The following is a 9,876-nucleotide window of genomic DNA, read 5'->3' on the forward strand; positions in this document are numbered from 1 at the left end:
GTGTAAAAACGAATTGACATCCAGCATGTATATATAATGGTAGTGTTTTAAGGGTAAAGGATTTGGAACGTGGAAAGGTCACAATTAATGACAGTTTCACTATCCAATTATTATACCTTGGAATGTGCTATAATAAGGAAAGTGGAAAGGTGAAATGTAATAAATTATGGAATTTATGGTGACTTGAAAGAAGCCACAAAATCATAAACCATAATTATTAAAAACAGGTTTATATTTCGGAGAAATGTAAATCTCACCTTTAAAAGATTTATCGAAAGTCAAATGATCCAAGGCAATATATATTAAAACAACAATGTGTAAGCAACAAATTAACTGTAGCAGAAATACAACCTTAGAAGTGACTGTACCAAAAAATGTTTTTAACATCAAAAGATGAAGTAAACGCTACAATCATCCTATCTCTTCAAAGCCTCTTTTTGCGCCCGCTCAAAACCTGAAACAATAAAGCCTTAAATATGAGAACAGAAGCTGCAAAATTAAGCACCATATAAATGAGTGTGTACAAAGAATGTGACTGTGTTGGAGTTCAATTATGCATGAAACTGCAGCTGTTATGGAGTTGAAAACAAAATGAAAAGGATTATATTTTATAAACTGCTTTCTGTTAGTACGATCAACATAACTGTTATACAAACATAAAGCATACAATCATCATATCATTTTCTTCTAAATTGTTATTTCTCAACTATCTATAGAGAACAAAAGAGTAAAAAGGGAGGAAATAGTAGATTCTACCAAAATCTTCAACTTATCTGTGACAGGGTTAAACACCCAACATTGTTCAGCATTTTGATTTTTTCGATTGCGTTTCAGATCCATCATTATCTGGTCATTTAACACAAAAAAAACATGTTACAAACAGATCAGGAACAACGTCGATAAGAGGAAGAACATGGTCTACAATATGAACATCGTGTGTCACGGTTTGATATTGTCGTATGCGTCTCAGATCCGACCACCATATTTGAAATCAAATTAAACCAAAGCTATTTGCAGCCCGCTACTCCCTTCCCAGTCGCTGCATCGAATCATGACGTCTACAAAAAAATTTCAAAACAAACATATTAGTAACCTCATTATCACAAAAACATCACATCATTGACAGAAACCCTAATCACAATTTGTAAACCGTATTCACAAATTGAAAACCCTCATTCACCCGAGATTCAGAATCGCAGCTTTCGTCATCATCTTCATAGATCTTCAAACAATTTCTTTATCATTTTCCTTAAAATCAAAACCATGCAGAATCGTGAGAGAGGAAGATAGATCAACAACAAAACTATGAAATACGTCACCTGAGATTCAAAATCGCAACTTTCGTCATCATCTTCATAGATCTTCAAACAATTTCTTTATCATTTTCCTTAAAATCAAAACCATACAGAATCGTGAGAGAGGAAGATAGATCAACAAAAAACCATAAATATCTCACCCGAGATCGCACATCAAATAACCCATCAATGCATCATCGTTGTTGGGCGGTTTGAAGAAGAAGACGAACAAATGTGGGAATAAATGAGAAAGAGAGAGAAAGGAAGATTATGTGGTATACAGACTGTATGAGAAAGAGATAAACAAATATTATGTGGTATACAGAAGTGATGTGAAATTGAGGTACAAATTTTTGAATTAAAGTTGTTATGGGAATAAGAGAAAACAGTACAAAGAAGTTGACTTAAAAGCATATGACATCATAAACTCATTCATTTATAATGGGCTAAGGTAAAAAAACAACAACCATTTAGTTAGAAGCCAATTATATGACATCAGTAGTTGAAAAAAGTAATATTTGGACCAAATTTGCCCCCAATTTGGGGGAGGTGGCAGAAATAGAAGATAGGACAAAGGAGTATTTTCCAGAGGTATAAATTTTCTTATATGGTAGATATAAATTGATTTACATCAAAATTTAATAATATGTGTTTGTTTGTCACATTATTATACTTTTTATGATATTTTGAAATTGATAGCAATGTTTTAAAATTTAAATCAGAGGCCGACCATGTTATAATAATAGGTTGATGACAATATTGGTATGTTTTTTAATGGTATATCGACTAAGAGACTCAATTCAAATATATTTAGAATCATTCACTATATAAAAAATCAAAACAAATACAATGATATGATGTCTAAAACCACATAATATGAGGTGCTCGTCTCGGCATAACACAATGGCACAATCCATTAATATGTCATTGAGGCATTTAGAAGCGTCGATGTACTCTCATTGATCCAAACTATGTAGATCATATCCTTAATATATTAAAACAAAATACAAGGTTCCCTCCTAATACTTAATAAGTTTTCCTCCTAACTTCTTATTAAATCTATTCTTATTAAATCTATAGTTGCATTTAATTATTCAAATCTTTTTATTTTTTTATACCACTCTTTTCAAATTACCAATTCAAAAAATTCCAATTTCACTAATTAATTGTAATTTTTATATTCATATGAAATATAATTTTTTTTTTACATTTATAAAAATATGATATATCTTCCTAATATATGAGTCACTGCCTATTTAAGATTTAATTACAACACAAAATCATATGTAGACATTAATAATCTCATACTACATCACTTTAGTGACAATAGAACATGTCCATAGTTTAGTCACTATGTAAATAAGATGTCCGCCCTCACGTATAATCACTTATTCAATTTGTAACATACATTTCACATTATTTTAACATCATGGAATCATTGTAGGTATATCTAAGATCAGTCCCGACTTTTTAGAGGCTCAAGACAAAAAAAAAAAGAAACAAACTTTTAATAAAAAAATAGACGTTTTACTTGCCTCCAAAATGAAGAAGAATCTCGGAGACAATATCAAATATATGAAGTTTTAGTTGTTTCTAACAACAAAAAGAATTTCAATGTAGATCAAAAGCCATCGGCAAATCATTAAAGAATTCAAAATTGAAATATGATTAATTAAAATAATAATGAGAATATTTTAAGTGTCTTAATTGCTCCAATTTCTAAGTAACACCCATCATCTCAAAGAAATAAAAGTGACATTTTCTTTTGTTTTAATTATAGAAAACCAAGTCATATATGGCTAGGAAATGTAGGGGTAGGATTAAACTGTATCCTAACTTCACAAAGATAATAAATCAAAGCACAAGTGATAATAAATTTGATTTCATCATAAAAATTTGATAATAAATAAGTTAGTTGTATGATAAACTTTTAAATATTTAATCATAGCATATAAATAGTCTCTAAAATTCATACTAAAATAAATTAAAATAAAATTATAAGAGTTATAATAAATAGTCGAGAATAAAATTTTAATTAAAATTCCATTATAAATTTTAATTAATTATATACAAATTATTTTTATAATTAAATTTTAAAAAATGCTAATTGTCACAAAAATTATATTAGAAATTATTTGCAAATATATGTAGAAAATAATAATTGAAATTTTTGAAGCCATTAATTCTCAAATCGCTAACACTAAACTCCTAAAACAATGGCTAAGTCACTGTCCACTGAGCTACAAACAATAAGTTGTGTAACAATTTTGCTAATATATATATATATATATATATATATATATATATATATATATATATATATATATATATATATATATATATATATATATATATATATATATATATATATATATATATATATATATATATATATATATAAAATTTCAGTATTATAATTTTTTAATTACACCTCCCAAATTTTTGAGCTCTTAGGATGTGGTTATGCTTGCCCCAGCTCAGGGTATACCCCAGTCTTAATTGGAGAAGGAGCTCACGAGAAGAACTTGAGAAGATCAAGGCACCACATCAGCATTACAACTAGTGACGTGAAGATTATATCACATGTTCATGTGATCCACCGACTAAGTTCACACATGAACATTGGCGTCCATTATGGGGCCCATGAAGATTACATGTTATTCCTACCTAATTCTAGCTCGATATATCAACTCAAGAGTGGAAGAGGCCTAAAAAAATGTTAATCCCAATAAGACAAAGATGTTTATGATTAAACCTTAGGTCAATTCTATTATTATGGGCAAATCGTGTTTGTCTCCACCATATATCCACACATTAGTTTAGACCTCCTTCGTACATATCATGAATAACTCGAATATAGACAATGTTAACCTCTTTCTTCATTAGTGATTTTCACAACATCTCTCTAGATACTTTATCACATACATTCTTGAAATGAATGAAAAATAAGTACAACTCCTTTTGATCCATCAGATACTGTTTCATCTCACATCGTAGTAAATTGGCTACTTTCATAATCAACTTATCCGACATACAAAAAAAATATTTATCGATAACTTGAATTTCTTTTCTTAGTCTCCATTCAATCATTATTTCTATAATTTCATGACATGACCCATAAATGTAATCATATTAAAATTTATACAATTTTGTATACCCTTTTATCTTATAGATTGAAATTTAAGTGTTTATTCTTCAATCATTAGACAATTATTTTAATCTTATAACTTTGTTAAGAAGTTCAACAAACTACTTAATGCTTATGTCTAAATTTTCTTTTCCTTAAGTTTTTTAAAATTGATATAATCTATCAAAAACTCGAATTCTTTGCTTGATCATGGCCTTCTTATGCTTTTTTCATTTTATAATTTTAAAAAGGAAAAATTACATTCATTTTCTCTAAAATTTGTTTAAAAGATAGTAACATCATCCTCTCTAATTTTAAATTATACATTCTTTCAATATATTTAACAAATATCTCAATCCACCTCATAAAAAAAATTCTGCCTAAAATACACCTCTAAAAATATGAAATATTTTAAAAACGCACATGATAAGTAAGAATCCTATGGAACGAGAGATTGTCTAAATTTTAACAACCAAAATGTAATATATATTTATATAATTTTAATGCATAACTTAAAACTAAAAAATATCATTGTCATTTTAGTAATTGTTTAAAAAATGATTGAACACCCCCACCGTAGAACTGTAGGGTCACGTTGAGGAGTGGTTCTCGAGCTCACACACTAGTCATTGATCAGTGCCGTCATAACTCCAACTCAACATCACACTTATTTGCCTTTTTTTTTTTTTGGGGGAAATTTCAACATCACATATCTAATAAATGTTCTAAACCTAAATTCCAACACCAACCAATTCCTCTTAGAAAATTATACCTCAAATCATTATCCCTCTGCCCCTACATTTTTTTAAATATTCCAATTCTATCCTTTAAATTTATAAAATAATTTTATTATTTAATATTTACGATTTGACACCCTTACCAAAGTGCATCGGATAACTTGCAGTCAAGTTATCCGGTTTGTAATTTTTCTTCATCGAATAACTTGCAGTCAAGTTATCCGGTTTGTAATTTTTTTCACCGGATAACTTGCAGTCAAGGTATCCGGTTCGTAATTTTTTTCACCGGATAACTTGCAGTCAAGTTATCCGGTTTGTAATTTTTTTCACCGGATAACTTGCAGTCAAGTTATCTGGTTTGTGATAACTTGCAAGTTATCCCGTGAAGAAAAATTACAAACCGGATAACTTGACTGTAAGTTATCCGATGAAGAAAAATTACAAACCAGATAACTTGACTGCAAGTTATCCGGTGAAGAAAAATTACAAACCGGATAACTTGACTGCAAGTTATCCGATGCACTTTGGTAGGGGTGTGAAATAATAAATATTAAATAATAATATTATTTTATTAATTTAAAGGATAGAATTGGAATATTTTAAAAAATGTAAGGGTAGAGGGATAATGGTAGGAGTATGAGGTATAATTTTCTTCCTCTTACCTACGTATCCATTCATACTTGTCTGTCCTCAATTCCACAAACCAATTCATAGTAACTTTCTCAACTAACCAACCCTTCATCTTTCATCACATGGGTCTCTCAAATTCCTCATCTTTCCCTCTTAAACCACCAAAAAGCCATGTTCTTGTCAATTCTTAACGACCTTCTAACTTCAAGATTCAAAGCTGTTAACTTTATCACTCTCACAACCCTCTTTCCAAAAATTCATGGCACCCTTTAATTTATTCTTTCTATTACACCTTCTAATAATTCCAACAAGTGGCTATGTTCAACCCTTTGAAGATGGGTTCATCTCTGGTGTTATATCCAACAAGGGTCTTGATTTTGCAAGGATTTGTTGATAGAGAAAGGTATTGAATCTATTGTTCTTCTTAAGTTACCAGAGATTGAGAATTCTGCACAAGTTTCACTTGTTGGAACGGCTAAGGTTGTTCTTTCTGATATCATAATTAAGGATGTTCAAGTCAATTCTTCTACGTCTCTTAGGATTGGAGAGAGTGGTATAGTTGTAGTTGTTTCTGGTGCTACTGCTGATTTGAGTATGAAGTGGAAGTATACTTTGAGTTCTTGGTTGATTCCAATTGGAATTTCTGATAGTGGGACTGCTTCAATTAAGGTATGGAATTTAAATTTTACTCATGTATGAATCACGTCTTATTTGAGTTATGCACGGTTCTTAGAAAATGATTAGATGTGTTTTAAGACCGAGAAAAGTGCAAATGAGACAAGTTTTGTGAGACGGAGGGAGTACTTTGTGAAAATATTAACGATTGTATATCAATACAAGTGCCAGTATAAATCATAATTTCGATGTTCCAGTGTATAGCTTGACATTCCAAGGTTGAAATGTATGTCCGGACTACGTATCAGTCGTCTAATGTAGGGTTTACCATTCTAACGGATCGCTGTTGAGAGTCTTAGAATTAGGAATTTTAGTTATTCTTCTTACTCTTGTCTATTGTGTTTAGAGTTTTGTATCTATTTGGTAATACTTCTTAGAAATATGCTACATGTAATTCAATTCCAACATTAGTTTTATGACAACTTTGCTTTCGATTCACTAAGATTTTATCGTCACACCTTGTCTAAGTTGGGTGTTACAATTCATGTCGGGCTGAACACTGATACAAGTGAGATACTTGGACACGTCTTCAATCTGAAATGTCGGTGGTACATATGTTTGTAAGTTATCGGTTATATTAGTTTTTAGTACTTTTTTTAGGTAAATGTTAGTAAGTTAGTGGTTATGTTACTTTTCAGGATTCGAACATTAGAGCTCATTAGTTTAATAGTCAAGCTACCTGCTTGAGACTAGAGTTTTGTTTTAGTCTTAGAACTAGTGGATTTGAGGTGTAGCTGTCAAGAAGGAAGAAAATCTATGCTTGTTTCTTGCTCTTTTGAAACAGACATATGTTGTTTAACCAATAGTATCTCCACTTATTTTTGCCGTGCCATGTTTGAAAGGTTAAAGGAATGCAAGTCGGGCTTACATTAAATTTAAAGAACCAAGAAGGACGTCTTAAGTTGAGTCTCTTAGATTATGGATGCTATGTCGGAGATTTATCGATAAAGCTGGATGGTGGAGCAGCCTGGCTTTACCAATTGTAAGCAAATTTCTTAAACCATGTTTCTGATAAGTGATACTATTCACATGTTCTTTCATAGAAAACTATAATACCCAGTCTATATTTAAATTTTTTCCGCTACTATGTTCTTTAGAGCGTGACATGAAATCGTAAGAGTAGAAAAGAGTACCTTTAACGAAGATATTATGCCATTAACTATTTTATGATTGTTTCAGGCTAGTTGACGCTTTTGAAGACAATATAGCATCTTCAGTGGAAGAAGGAATTTCGGGGAAAATAAAAGAAGGGATAACAAAGCTTGATAATGTTTTGCAAGCTCTTCCAAAGCAAATATCACTAGACAAAACTGCTGCGCTAAATGTTTCTTTTGTTGGGAACCCTGTGTTGAGTAATTCTTCTGTTGCAATTGCAATTAACGGTTTATTCACAAGAACAGACAATATTTTAGTTCCTCATAGTTACAAGAAAGGATATAAAGTTTCTTCTGCCTGTGGTGGTTTACCAAAAATGATAAAGGTTTCAATACACGAAAACGTGTTCAAATCTGCTTCCCTGGTTTACTTCAACGTAAGTTTCTAAAAGTCTTACTTCCTTCATGAGTTAATCCAATGACAAGTTGGATTCAGGTGTTTGTGTTGGAGTATTTTATATAGTTTGTGTTTTTTTGGGCTCAGGCAGGTAGAATGCAATTGATTATCGATGAACTACCCGATCAGGCTCTTCTAAACACTGCTGAATGGAGATTCATAGTTCCTCAATTATACAAGCGATATCCAAACGACGACATGCAGATTAATGTCTCTGCATCTTCTCCACCATTCATACAAGTGGGCTACCAAGATATCGGTGCCACTGTTTCTGTAGATATAACGATTAATGTTCTAGAAGGTGGCGAAGCCATACCTGTTGCATGTATCTCAGTGGTAAGCTTGCTGAAATCTTTGAGTGAAAACTAATACGCATGTATCTCAGTTTATGCTTGCCATGATCATTTTTCTCCTTAATGTGATCCGTTTTTCTCGCTTACGCTGCAGGATATTAGTGCTTCGTGTTCCGTGGAAATTTTAGGAAACAATATTGCTGGTAGAATTAGACTACAAAATTTTTCTGCATACCTTAAATGGAGCAAAATCGGAAAACTGCGCATACATCTTATTCAGGTATATGAAACTGAACCGTTATTCATCGGTTTTTATCCTAATTGATAGTTGTGTAAAATCATTTTGTATCTCACTAACACAAATCTTACTTGATATTTGCAGTCACTGGTATCAAGTGCTCTCAAAACAATTGTCGTACCGTACTTGAACCGACAATTGAAGAGTGGATACCCATTGCCAACTGTCGATGATTATGGCTTACAGAATTCTATTGTCTTGTACAATTATCCATGGATTTCAGTGTGTAGTGATGCTTCCTTTATAGAAGAAGATTACTAACTTCTGTATCATAAAAGTACTGTAAAGAATTTTTCTGCTGTATTTTTTGTGGTAAGATATCTGTACAGTCTGAAGAATCTGAATAATGTATGTAGAAGAAATTCATCTGTATAGACTACTTGTGTATATAAATATTTATCACCATTAGTATGCCATAAAATGAAAACACTCTAAAATGAGATGAGAATTTTCATTACACTAACAAAATACCAAAGATTCTTCATAAAAATCTTTTTTTAGGTGGGTTTGTGGTGTGATTTGGTTTGATTTTGATACAAATTTGGATTGGTATTTAAATATTCAAATTATAAATTATATTTTTTATATTAATATTAATGTTGATATTATAAAAGCACTATAAAATAATAGATTTGATTTAATATATAATATATTAAAAACTAATATTTCAAAATAAAATTGATTATATTTAAACAAATGAAATAAAAAGAATTAAAATAAACTAATTAAGAATATTAAAACAATTTAAACACTAACTAATAATAAATCTATATATAGTATATTATAATAATAAAATTAAATATATTTAGAGTCAGTTTAGTAAGATACATTTTTGAGTTTATAGTTTATAAGTTTAAATGACAATTTACATCTGGTTGTTAACGGTCTTTTTTGTCACGAGCTTATAGCTTATAGTTTATTTTTCAGACACTATTTTAAATAGCGTTTTAGCTTATAGTTTATAACTTATCATTTTTCTTTTATTTTTTATTATTATTTTACTAAAAACTCACTTTTATCTTTTATAAATTTTTTTACTTAAAATAAAATAAATATCTTTTATGTTATTTTACATTTATAAGTTATTTAACCGCTAATTAAATATCATTCTCAACCATCAACTATAAACTATAAGCTATCAGTCATCAACTATTAGTCATCAACTATTAGTCATTAACTATAATCTATCAGCCATCAGGTAGCTTATTAGTCAACAACTGTTTTTACCAAACAAATCCTTAATTTAAATTGATTTTGAACAATCAATTTG

General features: G+C 30.2%; 1 pseudogene; it reads left to right on the forward strand.

The window, feature by feature from the left end:
* The first annotated feature begins 5,803 nt into the window (after positions 1–5,803).
* Positions 5,804–9,053, forward strand: LOC131656552 (putative BPI/LBP family protein At1g04970; annotated as a pseudogene).
* The last annotated feature ends 823 nt before the right edge of the window (positions 9,054–9,876 follow it).

This window comes from Vicia villosa, linkage group LG3 (genome assembly GCF_029867415.1).
Source record: "Vicia villosa cultivar HV-30 ecotype Madison, WI linkage group LG3, Vvil1.0, whole genome shotgun sequence".
Classification (NCBI taxonomy): Eukaryota; Viridiplantae; Streptophyta; class Magnoliopsida; order Fabales; family Fabaceae; genus Vicia; species Vicia villosa.